This window comes from Nanorana parkeri, unplaced genomic scaffold, assembly GCF_000935625.1.
Source record: "Nanorana parkeri isolate BGI_ZX_2015 unplaced genomic scaffold, ASM93562v1 scaffold73, whole genome shotgun sequence".
NCBI lineage: Eukaryota > Metazoa > Chordata > Amphibia > Anura > Dicroglossidae > Nanorana > Nanorana parkeri.
Genome location: NW_017306341.1, coordinates 488,552 through 508,703, shown reverse-complemented (window position 1 = coordinate 508,703; position 20,152 = coordinate 488,552). Strand labels below are relative to the sequence as shown.

Genomic DNA, 20,152 nt, shown 5'->3' with positions numbered 1-20,152 from the left:
GATATACCTATAGAAAATAAGTCAAGGCAACTGGACTTGCTGTATTTTTCTTGAAGACGTTTCACTGGTCATCCAACCAGCTTTCTCAATTCAGAATGACTGAATGTTGATCCAATCCACATAATCTGTTAGTCGCAACCAGGTGTTGATCGCATTTGCATAATAGGAGTCTAGGAGGTGGTATTAGCCTGCCCAGAGAGAGGTGTTAAAACAGCATTATATGTGGCAGACAATAGATGTCTCACCCCCCCCCCCCCCCCCATCCTAACTACTGTCCTTCTTTTTCTTTTTATTTCATTAAGAAAAAAGAATTCCCCCCCCCCCCCCCCCCCCTATTCAAGCTTGGCTTCTCCATTTTTACATAAATGGCCTCTTTCACACCTCAGTTATAGAAGAGCATTAACATGAGTCCAGGTGAGTTTAAAAAGGAGCTGCAAATGCATCTGTACTGATGTTTTTTTCAAGGCCGTGTGCATGAGGCCTTAAAGTGCTTAAAAATATCACTGCTATCCTATGAGTATGCACGGGCTCTGAAATGGTTTATGCTAATTTAATTGTTTTAGTTTTGTATCATGTTGTATATATTTAATCATTCCTATAAAAGCTTTATTTTACAGCTAAATATACAGAGGGTACTATCCATGGCACCCAGTGTGCAGATGATTTGTATTAGAAAACATGCTTGTTGGCAGCCTGTGAAAATGGACTATTGAAGATAGACCTACCACTGCTAGAAGAGAGAGAGAGAGAGGGAAAATGTGTTCCTATTCTATGTCATTCAGGCCAGGTTCACACTTGGGCCATCCGTGACCGTGCAGTAATCTTACACGAAATCGCCCACCACTGCCGATTGCGCTGGCGGTGCCATTATTTTCGAATGGCACCCCAGTCGCACCAGGCAGATTGCGCGGCATTCCACCCGTGCAATCGTGCACGTTCGCAGTTTTAAAAAACGTGCGGTTCGTGTTGCAAAAAAAAAAAAAGGTACATGTACCTTTTTTCAGAGATTGCCCTGTGGATGTAACCCCATTGAAATCGCACAAGTCTACACCAGCCCTGAAGCTTATTTTTAGAATAACTGGTTGCAAGTGATAAATAAAAATGTACATGTGCTTTATTTTATATTACCTGAATGAAAACATACTCTAAAAAAAAAAAACATTCCTTAAAAGTACTCATGCACCTCACATTTAGTTTAATATTGTTTACTGTCTTTTCAGCACATTTTTGTACCAAATCTAAAATAAAACATCAGGTAACAAACTTGCTTTTTAAACAAGGTCAAAGAATAATTCCTAATTCGAGATCCCAACAGAACTCCATAAAACAGCATCAGGGGGAGATGCTAAAGTGTTTTATGCCTATGAGAAAACTGAATTATGTAGGAAAGTGTAAAGTACTGTAAATGCAGTGTACTTTTGAACAAAAAACAATTCCTTCTGCATCTGTAAATAATATGTGAGACAAAAGAGTTACCTTCGGCAACATACAGCAGAAGTGTGTATTTTATGGGCTAAACTAATATTTTCTAAAACACAACCTGCCAATTTTAGTGGACCTTGTGACATATGGATCATTGACTCCTAGTAAATTATTAGGTTGCATATCGCTTTGCCTTACAAAATAGCTTCTTTCCCACTAGAGAACCGGTACACAAAGCACAGTGAAGTGATGATGAAGATACACAGAAAAAACATAGCCAACTAAAACAAAGCATAGCCCAGTGCCCACTAAAGGACCTATACCTTAAAGTTTGGCTGTCTAAGAAGGATTTATGAATGAAGTTCAATGTGACAAAGCAGTCTTTGTATTTTCTAGGGAAGCATGGGACAATAGTATGCAGACATATCAATCTATGCTGCTTTCAACAAAACACCTATGACCACGTCAAATGGATGATCATAAAATCAGCATTTTAGCATATCAGCCGGGAGGAATTTCCTCCTTACCTGTATACTGGCCCAGAGCCAGAATGAAGGCAAATGGAACACTATCACACTTCTCCATATGTAATTCTTGTAACTCAACAAGAATGTCCACTATCCTCCTTACTACTGCCAAACCAGCTGCTAACAAGACTGAAGTACTCCCATCACAACTCAATACAACTTTCAAACTGTGGGGGTTGTAGTCCACATACATGATTTCTCTCATTTAGCCCTGATGAAAGGGGTGTGCTATGGACCCCTGAAACGCAATAGTTTACTTGAATGTCACCCAATCCCTAATGGAATAAAGTTGTATCTGGACTATTTTTATGTGTGAATTGAAGTGTGACACTTCAATTCCTACATCTACAGTTACGTAGGACCATGGCACACAGCTAAACTGTTAGGATCCAGAGCGCCTCTAGGTGGCGCAGGAGCCGAGACCTGCAGCTCCAGTGCTCACCTGCGGGTGTTTCCCAGCTGCCAGTACTTAGCCATCACCTGGTGCTTCCTGGGAGGATATTTAAACCCTCCCTGCAGTCAGGATGATGGCTCAGTATCGTTTCCTTTTTCCTGAAACTTGAACCCTGAGTCCCCAGTTCCGGAGAATCCTGCTTTCCGTCCAGAGTCCTGTTACCAGTCCTGTACCCGGTTTGTGTCCCGAGCCCGTTTACCTATTTGCAGGCCTAGATACCTCTTGTTGCCATTACCTGCCTTTCCTCTTGTTGCCATTACCTGCTTGTCCTCTTGTTGCCATTACCTGCCTTTCCTCCTGTTACCATTACCTGCTTGTAGTCTGGGTGATGTTACTTATTTATGTTTGCTTTTGGGTGTTGTTTAGTTTGCTGTTGATTAAACTGTATATATAACATTCTGCCCTGTCCGGTGTGGTCATAAGTGTTTGGTCTGCCTGTGTGGGTACCTGCGCAGGTGTGGGGTCACCTGTGCCGGTATCCCTGACATAAACAGTTGCCAATACTGGGGGCTGGTAGCTCTCCCAGCATTGGCAACTGTTTGGCTATGTCCCTTGTAAGTCAGTGCTACTAGTGACTTGTGAAGGAGTTGGAGAAGAGGAGGCAGTGAAGGAAATGAGGCAGTAAGTAAATGACAGCAAGAAACAGAAAAAATGAGCAGTCGTGCTTGCAGGCACAACATTGTGCGGGTACCTACAGAGTTCTTATAGAAATACTTAAAGCGCAATTAAACCCTCCTTTTTTAAATATTTGCTATAGGGATGCCCACCTTTGTCTGAGGCTGCTGTTCTTTTTCTATAACATTTTTTAATTCCTTGTTTTCAATTGGGTCCCCGCAGCGTTCTTCCCCCTGCCCCCTGTACGGGTGCCTCCATCGGCTAATGGAGGCACCCGTTCGTGCTCGTGCCCGCAGTGGCTGTGTGCGTCCACAGACACACACAGCCCTGTGGCAGGCCACTCCCCTTCTCTCTTTGATTGATGGCAGAAGGAGCCTATGGCTCCTCTGCCATCAGTATCCTCCTCCTGCAACCAGGAAGTACGGGGAACGGAGGATCACTTCGGGACCGGCGGCGGGGACGTGCGTCGCTGACAGGTAAGTGTGGGGGGCACTGGGGGGAGAAGAAGGTTCTGGGTGGTTTTTATCGGAATGCAGAGAATGCATTAAGGTAAAAAACGCCCAGACCGTAATACTACTTTATGCCAAGTCTGTTCATGGTAAAAGATCATGCATATTCAATATAGGAGAATCAAAAAAGCCAAAGCTTTTTTCTTTTTGGACAAAATCATTTGTATTTTGTGTCTGCCAATAAATATATGAATGCCAATGATCATTAAAAAAAAAAAAAAAAAAGAAATCAAAGCATGTTACAAAAGTCTCCTTTAATCACTAAATTGATGGAAATGGGTCTATTGTTGCTGGACGATACTTGCTATGGTTGAGCGGCATATTCTAACTTTCAAAGACCATCTGGGATTCAGAGTTGAAGGACTGCCACATTCATCCATATTTTGAATTTTCATAGATATGCCAATAGTCAGTAAGTCTTGTGATTTTTTTTTCTCTCCTCCTGCAGTTATTTCTCTGCATGTGTTAGCATGCAGAGTTCTGATTCAGATACATTCTTCCTCTGTAGATGAGACATAACACATCCAGAAGAAGCATGATTACATCATGCCAGGAGAGCTAATCAAGCTGGGCATGACATTCCCTGGATAAAACCAGTCTAATTCAGTTCCAGGAGACAGAATGGCTAACCAACTACACTAAGCGGAAGGTATAAACGGGAGAAGAATGAAACATTTTGAAGACAACAAATTTGAGTACCAAGAAAACAGACTTAAAGGCAACATATGTAATATTGATCAGATTTCCGTTTAACCAAGTATATTTAAAGCATAAAAACTCAAAGGCTTCAAAGTCCTGCATCCACTAGTTCTTGGAAAATGCATCAAGCAGTATAACCACAACCACTTGACAGCATAAAACAACCTCCAAACCAAAACATCTGCTTTTGGCTTGATGGAATACCAGAAAGGGTAGACTGGTTATTGCTGCCATTAACAATAATGGTGTAATGGCAGCCAGTTCTGTAATCGAAAGCGAACATTTAAAAAAATCAATTGAGGTAGTTTGTGTATATTATACGGATGGCCCCTGGAAGGGTTTCCATCATACTTTTCCATACAGGCCTGATTGTAAGAAAATCTCAGAACAAACCCAAAACATAATGGAGGGATTATATTGGGACTGGTGTGGAAATGCAAGCTGGGCAAAAAGCACAATTTTTAAATGCATAGGTACCCTCAGATCACAAGCAAAGTCTTGGAGCAAAACTCATCTAGGCAGAACAACAGTAAGCCAAATTAAGATCCAAATGAACCAACAGACATTTTCCCAATATCTAAAGGCTGTGGTGTCGGTAGAGGTCTGAAGGTGCCAAAATACAATCCAACTGTCATACACAATTGGCACAATCATATGCTAGCCATGTAATGTACAACATATAGGTACATTACCAGCTTTTTAGTCAAATGAATTAGCGAAGGTAATGTTACAACAATTCTATTCTTAGTAATGTAAATAAAATACTTCCTTGTGCCCCGATGCTGGCGACGTACACAGTACGTCGTCAGTCACGAAGGGGTTAAAGTCCAAATTACAAGCAAGAAATAAGATACAGGTTGCAGAGGCTGCCCACAGACAGACAATTTTTATGGGCAGGTAAAATACAGGCATGATATTCTCTCTGGCATCATCAGCCCAAACTTCAGTTCAAGAGTTCTGTTTTGGTAAGCAGGAGAATTTTAAGCATGCTATAAAAAAAGAAAGTAAAGTCTATTACACACAAACCGTTTGTTATACTTCATGTACAAATCCTTACTCTGCCAGGCTACCACTAATTCAGGGAGCGTTTGCCCAAACCAGCCATTTATGGCTGGATTAGGGAATGTCATATGTTTGTAGGCCCACCAGGGAAAGTCTGCTTAAGGGGAAACTAGATGGGCAAGGGTGGACTTTGCAGACCAAAGTGCTCCACTACCCTCCTCCATAGACAAAAACCTGCATACATGACCACCTGCTGTCTATAATCTGCATAAAATAGCACTTAAATGCTGTTACTCCTCCTTTCATATACCTTCCTATCCATTCCTGTCTTTATGCAAATGAAGGAAACAGCAAATGGATGCACATTTTTCTCCCTGCATTGTTTCCACAATGTGCATACCAAAACAAATACAGCTGCATGACTGACAAGGTGAGGCGAGAATATTACAGGTAGGACCGGCTTTGGGGTGCAAACCAACAGCAGATCTTTCACCAAGAATTATGAAGTCTTGCCCATACTAGGTTCACCGGTCACCCAAGATAAACTTTTGACAATGTCTATCCAAAAATATCCCAGTGATCTTAAGCTGAATTTAGTGAAGGAACAGCTCTTGTTCTAACAGACCAATCCTAGAGCGATCCCATAGTTCTTCTATCATATTCCAAGTACTCATTATTGCACAGTTCATCCATAGACTGCCCTTTTATTGGAAAAAATACTGCAACAGGCCTGGCATATATTGGGCTTTTCATGGTGGCCCTCGAATATGAAACATAGTGCAAATTAGCATGAAAAAGGCAAAGGTTGCCAAGGTCTCACCTGACTTTACATGAATTCTGCTAGCAGTCAGACAATGCTTTTAATATATTCAGAAGACAGCCTCTTATCTGCCTAGTCAGAGTCCTTGCATCAATCTCCCACACAACACTCTGTACAATATTAGCCTGTGACCATTTGAAATGGAAATTGCTTTCAGAGAGCTGGTTCCATCAATCCATTGTGATTGGTATTCTCACTGTGCAGCGGGAAATGCAGCAGAGACGGTCAATACATGACCCTGTTCCCGGTCATTCAGTAGAGGCAAAGTCCTAATTAACCTTTAAAGTAATGGAGCCTCCACAGTGTTGTTAAATGTATTACTAAATGTACTACTAAAACAATCAGATATATTTATTACTATTTATTTATACTTTTTATGATTATAAACCATTGCTCCATATGAAAAGAAAAACAAAAAAAATGCAGTATGCAGAAAAGAAAACTAAACATGTGTTTGTTAGGACTCCCACTTCTACAGAATATTCATTAATTATGTATATGTAATAATTATTCTTGTGTATTCCTTACAGAGCCATTCTAGACAACTAGTATTATCAGTGCGCCACTAATACTATGCAAGAAACTGCAACTATACAACTCAGGAAGTCAGTTTCATTTTGTTATACAAATCCAGCGCAGGCAGATTCAGAAGGCTCCTCACAGGGAATCCTGTTTGTGATTGTAGCTTTGTGCTACAAAATTCTGTGCATCTGTGCTTTAGTGAGTATGGGGGAGAAAGCAGCTTTTGAGCCATTGAACAAAATGATCTACATTTTGCAAGTTCTGATTGATGGCCATTCAGAAAATTATATTGTTAACAAGGGATTTTAACGAACAAGGCTACCATTTAAAAAGTTGTCTCCACTGATTTAGTTCAAGTACAAAAGGCCCATGTCTGATTGCAGTAAACTCATAGACTACCCATGATTCTTGCCAATGTGCTTGGCACACAAAAGCACCAAACAAAATAATCCCTTGCCCCCACGCAATTTCCACTCGCCAATTGCGAGGGGGCGAGTGGAAATTTTGAGCCCTGCCTTATGAAGTCCATCCATTAAAGAAAAGCTGTGCTGAAAGAAATATGTAGACTGCCACTGATAACCATTCACACTGACCATACAGTCATACTGATCCAGCAACGTTGACTACTTTTTACGTCATTGACTTCAAGCTAGTATGCAGATCAGGGTGCTTACTTCACTTGCTGCATACTTGCTATTATGCTGATCCACTGGCTACAATTCTTTGGAGTGACTGACCTAAGACAAATATTTATATCAGGAAAGTCAGAATCCCTGGTCTGCGTGATTGTTCAGGGTCAGTGACTGGTGGCCTTGAAGTAAGAGGATCAGCATGACAATCAAACAACTAGCAATTAAAGAAGTAGCAGTCAGAAATGTTTCTCTCGTTGTCTTATATATTTTTTTTAAAACTCAGAATGTTGTTATTGTGCATTGCCTAGACATTTGCGGCGGCTGCGCGGTACGAAACCAAAATAGTACAAGCGGGATATTATGGCAGATTCTGCACGTTTGCAGCTATACAACAGCTGCAAACGAGCGTAATCCTTGCAGATGAAAGATGTTAGTGTTTTGGTGCCGTGCGGTCTTCACACGGAAAACCACGCGGGAAACGCAAACGCTATATGTGAATGGAGCCTTACTCTGGATCTGCTGATTGATTGTTTTGACATGTAACTTTCACCAAAGGTAACTTCTGTTTATCATCAAATGCTCGGTTTTTATCAACCAGGTTTCTTTCAGGTTTACCTTGCAGAAAGATACAGCATGGCATCTTAAGCACACTTATTTGGCATTGCTCACATTTTTTTTTATACTGAAGTACAAGCTTCATAAAGTGGCAATATCTGTAAAATCAAGTCAGCAATCTGTTTTTACAGAAAGGAACAGGCCGCTTGCACATATAAAAACATAAAAGCTCACAGTGACTGAGCTGTGGAAATTGGAGAGCCTTGGCCTCCCAGAGTTCAGATTCAACAAATCTTGGCTGTGGATGCAAGCATGATTCACACAAGGGCAGAGCTGTCTGGGCAGAATTTCTCAGTTTGGATAATGACCTCAGAGCTACACTAAAGCCACATCATCCAGAATGTGTCAGACTGATTTGTTGCTTTAGAACAAGGTTGTTGATTACTTTGCAGCATGTGGAATGGAAACCTTTAAAGAGAAACTACCATTACATTAGAAAAAAGCCAACAAAATCACTTTGCAATAGAAGAAAAAAAGAACTGTGGGTCCCAGCATACTTTGCAGGCCAATAACTATCAGGGGTCGGGACATTCTGTTAATAGTAGGATATCCTGCAAGAGGTTGCCAGACCCTGGTGTGATTCATTGTTTATTGCATTAATGATCCAGCATTAGAATGTCTTCTAATGCTGGAAGCTTTTTCCCCAGCAGAAAATAGAGCTCCAAATCAAACATTAATAAAAGAAAATGTTTAACTGGAATATGGCTAGTCAGTGAAACTTTATAAAGTCATGAAAGTATACAGGTGGGGCAAGCTGCCTTTTGATTAGTTGTTTAAACTCCCACTGAAAGAGCTCTCAGAATACTTCTAAATTTCCATTTTCTCACCCGAGTATTTCTGTGACCACTCAAGTTCTCTCATGTAGGAACGGTTTTATGACCTTCTATAAACTCACTTAAGGCTGCACTGTATCTAGTCCAGATGAGCAAAAGTAGAACATCAACATACCTGATGCCCAACAGTTTTAACAAATACATATGCTTAACCTATCTAAAAACATTGTGATTGGCTACTTGGCTTTTACCTAAAATTTCCACACATTTCCAGACAGATACTTGTGTCAGTAACTTAAAAAGTTCTAAAGCCATAGATAGCTAGGTGATTAACAACTTAACCAGCAATGGCAACCTACATCTTTCTCTCAGTACAAGTTGGATGTAAATAACATGTACACCATGTAATTTAAATTCCCAGCAAAACATAAGTATACACAAAAAGTTACAACATCTTAATTATTTGGTAAAGCTTAGACAATTGTTAGTGACAATCATGTTTTATACTCTAGATGACATTTTCTTGAATAGATGCTAATAATTTAAACAGAGAGTACAATAAACTATAGCAACCAACATCTTCTAAACCCAGAAGACCTCAATTTAAAACTGTTGACTGACAGTGCATTTGTCTGATGATGGTGCCCAGCGGTTATCTGTTGAGGTCATCCATATTCCATAAACAATTTCTAAACCTAGCAGGTTTTGACCAGTTAATTTACCCAAAGACTCAAAGCATATCTAAAAGCCAAAGGGCTTTGGTACAAAATTAAAACTGTGACCCCACTCACATCTCTTGTTGCTTTTACTCCATGAATTTCTATTTTTCTTTATTTTGGAGCAGAATGAAAAAGGGATGAAGGGAAGAGCAATGCTGCAAAACGCATCGCACTGCAGATGCACAGACGCACGCAGTTCTGGTGTCCCTTAAAGGGAAGTATAATCCCAGTTGGTTCCCCAGAACCCATAGATCCAGGAACAGTTGCACCCACTAGCCTCTAGTTAGCATAGTCTTTATCTAAATATATTAGAATGACACTCTCCAGCATAGCATCGAACAAAAGAACTATGACTTCTGATTTGTTTTAGAAGCTTCAAGTGCAGTGACTCACCAAGTGGTGAAGGAAGGATAATGATGACAGCCAAAAGCTGTGTACCTTTAATAGCAAGGTGTGAATGTCAAATTACAATATTAGCATTTTAGAATGCTACAACTAGGGCTTTTTTTTAAATCCAGAAAGCATTGTTTGATGTTGGGCTTTTACAGTACACCTGTACGAGAAAGGCAGCGTCCCAGCATGTACAGAGGAGCCAGCTTTCACTTGGAGCTTGCCCCATGGGTTTGGGGTATGTCAATATGGTGCTAGTGCTTGCGGTTGAATTTCCAGAAGTGATATCACGTGAACTGCTAATTATGTAGGACTTTCATGGCAAGTGTGTTAAGAACAGTGTAGGAAAAAAGTGTGCCCTTTAATAATTAAGCAAGTGCTTGGAAAAAAAGTGTTTGAATTCATGCATTATTTATTTGTCCTCATAGGCAGATGCAAACTGATTCTAGATGTGTCTTCTGCATCTATATTAGATTATGACAGTGTTAGAAATTGCATCTGAAATATATCTGTAACTCAGTGTCACAGTGGCTATTAAGCCTAGCAGAAGGCCACTGGTGGGTTGTCACTCTAAGTAAGCCTCAAAAACAAACACAACAAAAGTGAAACATAGAGAAAATTATTTATTCTCTTGCAACTGATACAAGTCATTAATGGAAAACTCAAGTTTTAAGAAATATAATTAAATATACAGTCAAAATCATAGGGATGCGGCACAGAAAATCAAAAGGGATTCTGTACACATCAGAAAATGTTTTTGGGTGCCCCACAATTTCTTAAAGTGACATTATATTATATATCTACTGCTTGCTAGCAAAAAAAAAAGAAGGTTTAATACTACTTTAAGTTCACCTGTGAAATTTAGAAAGGTTTTGGATTCCTAAAACCATTTCCCGATGTTCCCAATCTTCATTGATTTGATGACAAATAAATATAATTTGCAGCAACACTGATGAAGCACCCATACTATTTTCACTGCGGGTACAGCAATGCATTGAAGTTCATCCAATGTGCTGGCATGAAAGGGGTAAAGTGAACAAATATTGCTAGAGACATCTCTATCTACATGTGACATAAATAGATTTTTACATACGCTTCCACACTGGTGTCTCAGAGGGGAGCCTTTTTAAAAAAAATGTTTGTAAATAAATATTTTGGTCTTTGGAGCTTTTCTAAAACCTTTTCTTAGGTGGATATTTTTCTAACCAGTTTTTTTTTCTATAAATAAATTAAATATTTTCTTCTTTTGCACAAAGAAAACATTTTTCAGGCTATTTGAATGTAATAGTGGGACATTTTTTTTTAGTTTTTTGATAATCTACACTGCCTGGCCAAAAAAAGTCACTGCATTTTAGGAATTAATGATCTGGGGATGCTTCAGTTGGTCAAGTCTAGGTTCAGTAATGTTATGACCCCAAAAAATGAGGTCAGCGGTCTACCTGAATATACTGAATGACCAGATTTTTCTATCAATTGATATTTCTTTTATTCTCTGTTGGCATATTGCAAGATGACAATGCCAGGATTCTTCAGGCCCAAATTGTGAAAGAGTGGTTCAGAGAGCATGAGACATCATTTTCACACATGGATTGGCCACCACAGAGTCCAGACCTTAACCCCATTGAGAGTCTTTGGGATGTGCTGGAGAAGAGTTTTTGCAGTGGTCCGACTCTCCCATCATCACTATCAAGATGCGACAATGCGTAAGCTTATCAAAATGATGCCATGGCAAATGCGTGCCGTAATCAAATCTAAAGGCGGTCCAACAAAATATTAGGGTGACTTTTGTTTTGGCCAGGCAGTGTGTGTAATCCATTTAATAATTTGGCATTGTGATCAATTCATTTTTCATTGCATTCTGAAGCCAACAACAATTTATCAGCAAATCTTTATGCAGGTTACAGTCAAGATTTTCTGATACTTTTTACAATAGCAACAAAAACAATGATCTAAAAACGTTACATTTTAATGAAGAGAAAAAAACAACAGTTCATTTGTGACATTGAGACACTGAGAAAACACACGAGTGTGAACTGCAAACAATTGAAGGCAAACTAAAAATCTGACACAAGGAAAACAAAAAAGGACAGACGTTAAGCGGTGATCTCTTTTCTTTGAACTCTGAGCCAGGTTTGGCGCAGGTGTTATCGCACATAAAATATTTGTCTTTTCTGACCTGCATTTCATTTCCACAAAAACACAATTCTTTAAATCAATGATATGACAACTCGGATCAGAACACTGTGTGTGCAACAGATGGCTCAGTTAATAATTAACCAAGTGGGCACACTACAAGAGACAGCTCCTCACATACATGTTTGCTTCAGATGTACGGCTAAAGTATTTCATAGGGTAACAGCATAAAAGCAGGAGATAATATAGCCAGGCTTGTGGAGAGGTGAATTTGTCGCCATTAACAACTATTAGGAAAGTTTATATTGTACATCAAGACTGCATACGAGACCCTACAAAAACAGACACAATGTTCCACACTAACAGTTAAAATAATTCTGCCAGTTTAGGCATTGTATTCATAACATTCTGTGTGGCCCTGAGTGGTTTAAGAACTTAAACTGAACGAGGCTCATGCTTCGCTTGCTCACATATTTGGCAGCTGAATACTTAACTAAATGTTTAAAAAAATAAATTAAAAAAACACTTTTTCTATGATAAAAAGTTATAATTATTGACTAAAGGGTTAAAGACCATTTTTGTAGTAAAATGCAAAAATAAGTAGCTCAGCATTTTTAAAAATAGCAAATGTAACTCTTGCTGCAACACTCACCTTCTCTCATGGGCTGACTACTCTCTGCTCTGCAATCTAGTCCTCTCCGAGTTGAATAATGCCAATTTCCTGTGAGCCCAGACTGAGGCATACAAATACAAAATGTGCTAAACATAAAAACCAAATGCATTGCAATGTGCATTGTTAAGACTATTGCGGCGGCTGCGCGGTATGAAACTGTGCGTCCCACAAAATAGTTCAAGCATGATTTTATGGGCGGTTTCCGGCAATTCCAGCTATAGTAATTGCCGCAAACACGCTGAATCCACGAGTAGGTTTCCATTTGCGTGATTTCATTTTGTGCGGAAACCGCTGTGTGTGAATGGAACCAGAGAGAGACACACTTCATGGGGGTGATTCATTATGGCGGCCTGATCTTCTCGCTGCACCGCTCCCTACAGGGATTCCCCATCCCCTCTCTTTATTTCTTCAGAGCTGACTGCAGTAACGGACAGGGGAGGGGGCGGGCACAACTGGCTCTGCCTCTAGAGCTGCCTTCTGTCAATCAGGACATCTCGGCTGCAGCATGGCTCTGCGGCATCAGCATATAGCAGGCAATTTGGGTCACAGGAGGACATTAGTATATGTCCTCCTGTGACCCCTAAAGAGAACTATGGCCAAAAAAGGTTGGGCCATAGGTCTCTTTTAAAGCCAAATGCCGCCTAAAACTTTTTAAGCAGTTTTTTCTCTTTTGAGATAAAGGTGTTGCCTCTCCCTTTTAGATTGTAAGCTCACACCCCTGTCAGTGTTAAATGGTTTGCCTCAACCATCAATCTGACACTTTTGCTGGACAGTTTAATCTATTGAAGGAAGTTGAAGAATAACAGATTTACTGGCCAGATCACCAGTTAAAAATAAAGAAAAAAAGCCCCCCAAAAAATAATGCAGCCATACCTTAGGCCTGGTAAGCTGCAATACAGTAGTTTTCTCTTTTGAGTTTAGATACACTTTAAAGTACTTAATTGCTATAGTCTTTTTTTTCTGGAAATATGTAGGTGAAGCCCTGCACAGACATACTGTGGCCCACTAAAGATTAATTCCACTCAGTTCAGCCTGCTGCTTTATTTTAGCTTCACATGCCTGCAACAGACAGATCATCCTTTAAAAGAGAGGGACCGTTGGAAACTATTGGCTACTCAGTCATAGACTCCCTTAATAAACCACAAATAATCCCTCAAGTAGTTTACTTGAGGTACAACAAGAAACATGTTGCTATGACCTCATTTCCTACTCTGATGCAATGCTTTCCCCTTTCCAAGAGACACAAGACTTCCTAAACATTTCCTTCGGTCACATCTGTGTTAGGGTGTCCCACCAACTCTCTGGCTTTCCCATGAAAAGACACGACAAAAAAAGATAAGAGAGGGCAGACAAAAACAATTTCTGACTTCCTCATCAAAACATGAAACTATGAATAAATATGTGTAATATGATGTAATACACAACCGTGTAGATGAACTCAAATGTATATGTGATGGTGCCAAATAATATCAAAATGATGCTGCCAGGTACGGGAAATGTGCATTCATATTATGTAGCGGTTTTCGATTTTCTGGAGATGGAACAGCAAGATGCAAAAAGATTGTCAAATGGAAACCATCTAAAATAAAAAGTGTTCGCACAGATCGATTTTTCTTGTGACGTTCATGTACACAAGATCTTTTGTATGGGTGACCTTTTTTTTTATGTGAACAAACATGGAACTAAAATTCAGACTGCTGTCTCATCTCAATTCCTATGCACACAGCATGTCTCACAATGTAACATTTGAGTATAACTGGTAGAGTATAAAGAGACACCGGCACTCCAATAGTGATTCAAATACGTCTGTTTATTGACGTATGAGTAGCATAGTGTATCACTTCCCCCTCCCTTTTAGATTGTAAGCCCTCATGGGCAGGGCCCTCCTTGCCATCTTGTCTTGATTTGTATTGTAATTGTAATGTCTTCCTTATACTGTAAAGTGCTGCGCAAACTGTTGGCGCTATATAAATCCTGTATAATAATAATAATAGTGTGATACACTCAATGTGACGTTTCGGGGGCGCATAGGATCCCCTTCATCAAGCATAAAGCATTCACTTGCTTTGCCTGATGAAGGGGATCCTGTGCGACCACGAAACATTGCATTGAGTATCAAACTATGCTACTCATGCATCAATAAACAGACTTATTTGAATCACTTTTGGAGTGCCAGTCTCTCTTTATACTCTACCAGTTATTCACCACGGTTGCCAGCCGTCGACTACCACAGCACCCACCCTTACTTCCTTGGAAACGGTGGTCTTAGAGTGCGATGGGTTCATGGATCTATTTGAGTATAAAAGCCTCCATGATGAGGATTTCACTGGTATAGTGAGTAAGGTAAAGAAAAAGTAGGAGAAAATGGAAGATGTTTATTTCTAATTATGCTGTATTTTGACTTTACTTTTCTGCTATCCTGTCTACTGTTTACCGTTTTTATGCATTACTTCATATTTCAAATGATATTTAATATGATGAACTGAAGGAAGATTAGGTGAGACAAAACTAGTTATTTTACCAATCTTTTGATACAGGCCTCAATATACTTCTGAAGGACTTGCCACTATGACAGCAGGGGGGCCGACCAGCTTTGCCCTATTCCAGCATTGTACTAGGAGCAGTCAGTCTTTCCTGTTCACCATGAAAAGATTTGTTCCCCGGTAATGGCCTCACATCAGATTATTATTTGAAAAATGGGCATTACAAATGGAGCATGAAGACAAAAGAGGGAAGGGGGGTTGATCTACAACCAGTCAAATACTAATGACAATAGCTCATTTAGTCAATTACACATATAGGCTGGAGTGATGTCAATAGCACCAAAGTAAGTAGTACAACAATAAGCTCTGCTAATGATTAACTTTCTGGTAAATGACAAAACACACGTGGGCTCCCAGCACAGAAACTGCCCTTCACCGGTGAAATATTACATTCAATCAGCTGCTCTCCAAATCATCAGCTTTTACTACAATGCACTCTTTTACCTGAGGTAATCTAATGATGATCTAAGAAGGATAACATAGAATATATAATGTAGAATTCTGCTAGTTTCAAAGAAAATACTGCACAAAGGGAAAAAAAGACCGGTGCTTCGTGCTAACATTTACATCTGATGCAGGGTACCTTTTACCAAGGGGGGAAAATACCTGTTCACCAAGTGCTGATCACACAAGCTGTACTACTCCGAAAAGATGCATCCACATGCTGCATGTTTATATTGGCCATTGCACACATAAAACATATATTGTTATATTGTTTCTACCTGCCTGTAAAATCTTTCAGAACTCAACTACACCTAAAGTTGGCAATACACTGCGCACATTTCATAGTGTTGACTTTGCCGAAATTTGAGTGAGGCCCAACGTTGGCACCTTCCTGTTCGACTTTTGTTGAAGGAGCCAGTCTGAAAGATCTTGGCCAAACAGTGACTGCAAGGGGGGAAAAGGGGAAGGGAAAACCGTGACTAAAAGGGGGACAAGGGGAAGGGAAAACAGTGACTGAAAAGAGGTCGAGTGGAAGGGAAAACAGTGACTGAAAAGGTCGAGCGGAAGGGAAAACAGTGACTGCAAGGGGTGCAAGAGGAAGGTAAAACGGTGACTGCAAGTGGAAGGGAAAACAGTGACTAATCTTGCACTGGAGGAAACAGAGGTCAGGGACTTGACTAGGCTGTCTTGGCAGCAGTAAGTAAATCTGAGGAGTGGCTGAACACAATTACAAATCCTTTAGCAGGTATATACATAAAAACAACTCCAAATACCCAAATCGAGTGATAAGGTGCATGGTCATCTAAGCCTGTTGACAGAACAATGAATGAGTTACAACATTTTAATAAGTCATCACATAGCCTACGCTAATCTCTCCTCCTGTCGGCATGTCCCTTGCAATAGACTGAAAGCACTGTGTAATGCCTAAGATCACAATTAACTAATCATAGTATTGCAGCTCCCTTTCTCAGGCTGACTACTGCTGTCTAGAGGATTAATTTAGGTACGAATAATAGCTGCACCTAAAAATACGTCCAATTATTTCTTTTAAAGAACAAATAACTGCAATTTTAACCTATCTGCCAATAGCCCAATACCTATGCATAGATTGCACAGCCATGTCTGAGCATGTCTGGACAATGTTATAGATAGCCATACTCAGGACAAGATTGTTGCACAATACACGTTTCTATAATGCCTGAAAATCTCACTGTGTATAGCATATGAACAATCACATCAGCAAACCTCAGGAGACAAGTACCATCATGGCAAGTAAACTGACAGATTGGTAAATTTCCAATCCTTTTTCGTTTGCCTCTGCTAATTGTTCTGCTTGCAGTATTTGCACTGCAGTTTCATGTGAGCTGTTAATGAAATGACCAACACTGTGTAAATGTCACACTTTGTACAGAAATGCCTTAAAATTCTTTTTTATAAATAAAACAAATGCCCAGCACAGCAGCTTCTTTAGTGAGAACAAGATGGTCACTAAGGAGCAGAAGAGACATTTAACCACAGAGCAATCTGACAAAATATATGTTATCCCAGCCAAACCAAAGAATGAATGCTGAGCATTCCAATATCCTAGCAACAACTAAGTCTTCCATTCTGATCTCTCTTGGGATCGGAAAGTCACATGACTTACCCAAGTGTCAAAGAAGAAATGAGCCAAATGATTTAAAATGGCACTTAGTCCAATTTCCTGTAATGCCTACTTGACCGGTTAACCTGTGATCTTTCCAAACAGAGCGGCAAATATGACAACATGAAAGCATTCATTCAGTGTACAAGATGAGCAAAAATATTACTGCAACAATTGCTGCCGTGATATAGCTTCCTGCAAAACACAGAACAGTTTACTTATAGACCAGCATCTCACATACTAATCAATATATTTAAAATTATTGACATTACAAAACGCTCAAAAATATAAATCCCATTGTATTCAATGGTCTCGTTCCCACCTTGGCGTATTTCCGCCCGTCCCCAGCGCGCTACAAAACGGCCCATGCCTGAAAAGGTACGTGGGCCCACATTGGGCCGTTTTGTTCCGCGTTTCCATTGGGATACAGCCAAGTAGCCTTCGGAAACGTGCGACAGTCGCGCAACTTTTTTACCGCAAATCGTGCATATGCAATACGCCTAGGTGTGAACGAGACCTAAGTAGCAAAAAAAAAACCTCACATGCCGACACCAAACCTTTCTTTGAATTTTGTTTTGCAAACAAGCCTCAGTGTGTCTGGTCAGTTTAGTCATTAGGATCAAGTTGACCATGGGAAAGTATGTGAACCAGCTGATGCACATGGTCAAAATATTACTATTATTATTATTATACAGGATTTATATAGTGCCAACAGTTAGTGCAGCACTTTACAAAATATGGGGAGGAGGGGCGAGTGGTACAAAGTAAAATCATTTTCTGTATGGCAACAACATTTCTATAACCCAACCCAATGGTTACTCAGTCCATTAGTACCAGATTTCAGTTACCCTTTTGATACATTTGATTAATGCAGCAAGAGCGTGTGTGCCACTCTGTTGGAAGCAGACCTCTCCCTTTGCTCTGTGGTTTTGCAATATCCAAAAGCTTTGTATTATGGAAGAGCTAACGGCAAATCTCTATCATAGGGAGGAGGCCTTTAGGGAAAACCTTGCTCACTTGGATGGAGTTTACCCTTTCTTCGCACTACAAATCTATTGTTGAGTCAGAATAGGGAGGTTTTCTTACTTAAGATGCCACAATGGGGGATGGGAGGGGTCCAGCAGGGCTTTCCTTTTTTTCTCTTTTTCTTTCTTAAGGATAGTTTCTTCACTGAATTGATATGTAAAAAAATAATGCCATGAAGATATGGGTTATGTGATTAGCTTAAACTTGCTACGTTTGGGGGCGATCTTGAGTGGCATTTTGAAGGTTGCTCCACACGGACATTGGTATAATATGCCATTAGTGATTTGCTGTTTTTGTTATTTTCTGTATTTTTGATGTGGCGTTTATAAATAAATAAAAAAAAGATATCAGTTACCTTATAACTTATTTGTATCTGTGCTTGGCCAATTGTAAATTTAGCTAAAAGTTTCCTTCCTTTAAACATTACATTTGAGCTTTGAAAGTATTCCTAAAAAGAAACAACCACTTCTATAATTTTAACATTGCACTGTTAATGCAATCGGGGAGGATTCCATAGCTCTATGGGTGCCCATTTTGGTTTGGAACTTACAAAGAGCCTCCTTTCCTAGCAGCTGAACAGATCAGCGGGGGAGAGTAATGATGGGTATATACTGCTGGGGAGGGAGCAGTTGAGTGACCCTTTCACTTTGTCCCGCATAGGCAAAGTAAATTTATGATTTTTTTTCTTTACATCTTTAGATGACTACTATTTTAGTCCCATTAAAAAAGATATGTGACTCCTTCCACACTGCTGAAAGATCCTTCTGCTGCTTTATTGAACAAAAGGCCACCAGCATATACCCTGAACCAATTCAAATTGCTTCTACATATCTTTATGGCTGCAAATACAGTAATAAGTACTGTGTAATATCTAAGTGCTATGTAAAACTGTAAAGCCGACACACTACATTTTTCCCTACAGAGTGTCAGGAGAATGGAGTTGCTCCAACTATGACTAAGCCGCCTGGAAGTTAGAATCTTGAGCTGCAAACACAAGCTTTTGACAACCACTGACAGCTTTCTATAAGCCTATATCTCCACTGAAGTTATAATAATCTTCTCTAAGCACGACTGCACCAGTAAAACCAAAGCATAGTAGTAAAAGATAAAGACTAAGAACAGAGGAAGCTAAGACAATTCCAATGTAAGCACATACCCCTTTGGCAGCACCAAGGAAGAAAGGTTACACCGAATCACAGGGAGCATGGTTTAAGGGCCAGCTAGGACATTGGGTTTGATGCTTGTCTACAATCTCCAAGCTTGGTCTAAGACGGAATCTCACGTTGTTTGAAGGAGTCCACCAGGACACAGCCTAAGCATGTTATTAAACCAGAATCCAGCACTTTCATAACTTAACCAAATGCAATAAAGCAGCTTGAATAAAAGGCCTCTATTTTGTCATAGTACTGCATTAGAAGACATATTTAATCACCAATTCTTAGACGAGTTTCAGAAGATGCCCTGCTGGAGAGACTCAACAATAGGGAAAGAGTGGTATAAAGAATGCTTATACGCCTCACACCTGCTGCGTGCATAGCACAGCCAATATCTTCGTATTCCAACTAGGGAGCTCAGTAATTGAACTGCCAACTGGCATGCTCCTAATGAACAAATGTACCACTGGGCTCAATAAGAAACTGGCAATTAGTATTTTGTCCCTGTCGCTCGTTTCCTTTCCATCTTCACCTTCCTTGTCAAATCACACTGAATCTTATTTTTCCATTATCCGGAGTCATATGGGGGATGGAAATTTATAGCTTGTTGATAGTATATTATAATAGAGCCATTAACCCACCTCCCATCTGAGGGAATTTTTATATGCCGCACTTGCCTGAGAATACTGAATAGGTCTTTAATCAATGCAAGAGTCTGAAGAATGGAGATACACTCAGCTGAGCCCCTAATAGGCTGCATGCAGTGCCAGCAGGCTTGCACCAGTACACATCCATATACAATAGAGGAAATGGTCTTAGTTTTTTAAAGTTTTATATA

The 20,152-nt window shown here is 39.9% G+C and overlaps 1 protein-coding gene across 1 annotated transcript in view; it reads right to left on the bottom strand.

The window, feature by feature from the left end:
- JMJD1C (jumonji domain containing 1C) overlaps window positions 1–20,152 on the bottom strand; it is a 299,423-nt gene that overhangs the window by 158,049 nt on the left and 121,222 nt on the right. The gene's annotated exons all lie outside the window — the stretch shown is intronic.